Raw genomic sequence first — 1,612 nt, forward strand, 5'->3', positions numbered from 1 at the left:
GGAGAAGGAGAAGGAGAAGGAGAAGGAGAAGGAGAAGGAGAAGGAGAAGGAGAAGGAGAAGGAGAAGGAGAAGGAGAAGGAGAAGGAGAAGGAGAAGAAGGTCATTTTGAGCCTAAGAGCCACCAAGCTGTGTGAAAGAAACAGGACAGCATTGGAACCCTCAAACTAGCTTCAATTAACTCCTGAACCCCAATCTGCCAGAGAGGTGGGCTCTCAGTGTGAAGTCTGAGGTTCAAGAGTGGTAACTGACAGCTGGTGGATGCCCTGGAGTCAGATCCAAGGGCACAGGTGGCCTCTGTTGCACACTTGCTTTGTGTTCTCCTTGTCTGGTCCCACCAGATCCTGTGAGGATGTGAGCAATGGGACTGGTCTCAGGCACATTCCCGGGCTGCATCAGCAGGTAACACCCCAGATCTTACATAGACAACAGACAAAATGTATGGGTGGATGGAGACACAGGCGACTGAGTGTAAGAACAGCCCACATCACAGTGACTGGGAATCGGTAATTACTCTCCTACTACCCGGATGTAAGCAAGCCAGTGCAAACACAATGGCTTCAGGATGACCTTCTCTCACCAGTTCTAAGACACTGTGACTAACTCAGCATGGCTCCGCTCAGCTCTTTCTTGCTTCTCTTTCCTTACCCCTGCTTTCTCTTTCCTTTCCCCTGCTGGCTGCATCTTGCAAGAGCATTCAGGAGGCAGTCTTAGAACCGGGTCTTGATTTGTTAAACAACCACCTCCCTAAGCACACCGAGGGTCTTCTGTTCGTGGAAAGTGGCTCTAACACTTTCTGTACTCTATGTGCTCAAAGTTACCAAACACTCAAAGTTTCAAAACATGCTAATCTGGGCTGCTGAGTTGGCTTAGTGGGTAAAAGTGCTTGTGGGAGAGACTGACAAGCTGAGTTTGCTTCCTGAGACCAGATTCATAGTGTCCTCTGACCTCCATAAATGCACTGTGGTATACCACAGTGTGCATGCACATATTCACAGTAGAGTACTGGCCCCAGTGAACGATGACAGATCACATGAATAGCAGAAGTTGGACACTTAGAAAGCCCGTGAAGCTCACACCAAGTGGCCTAGCACCATCAGGACTCAGTCATAAGTGCTAGAGCCCCAATTTTCTGTCTGAACCCTTGCATAGTTCTTGTAAACACCCTCTGTTCTTTTGCCTGCTTTGGGAGTCTTTGCTCATTGCTGCTGCTGGTGCTGAATGCCTTGCAGAGGCGAGTTCTGAATAAATACCCTCTGCTTGCTTTTCTTTGTCCGTCCTAGCAAAAGACTCACTGAGCTGAACATTTAAGAATTGTGTTCTTTATACTGATTGTTCTGTATATCTTATTGATTAGATAATCTTAAATAAAGAGAAAATAACAGTCAAGACCAGGGAAAGACATTCAAAGTACATGGTAAAAATTTTTGAAAGTGCACCAAGTCTGGACAGGCAGCATAAAAGCTAAAAGGCTCTCCTTCAGAAAATGTGTCCTTTATTTTCTGACAATGCTGTGAACTTTGTGCTGTAAAAGAAGAATAAAGACATTGTGGAACCTGAACTCCAGGGCTCTGTCCCAGCCCCTAAAACCCACATGGTGTCAAGAGAAACAGA

At 46.4% G+C, this 1,612-nt stretch overlaps 1 long non-coding RNA gene across 1 annotated transcript in view; it reads left to right on the forward strand.

Moving 5' to 3' along the window:
- The window catches only part of LOC115031950, a 1,863-nt gene extending 471 nt beyond the window's left edge, over positions 1-1,392 (forward strand). The window contains exon 2 of the long non-coding RNA XR_003837608.1: positions 340-1,392. This is a non-coding gene — a long non-coding RNA (uncharacterized LOC115031950). The remainder of the gene's footprint in view (positions 1-339) is intronic.
- Positions 1,393-1,612: the final 220 nt, after the last annotated feature.

This window comes from Mus caroli, chromosome 9 (assembly GCF_900094665.2).
Source record: "Mus caroli chromosome 9, CAROLI_EIJ_v1.1, whole genome shotgun sequence".
In the NCBI taxonomy this organism is placed as follows: Eukaryota; Metazoa; Chordata; class Mammalia; order Rodentia; family Muridae; genus Mus; species Mus caroli.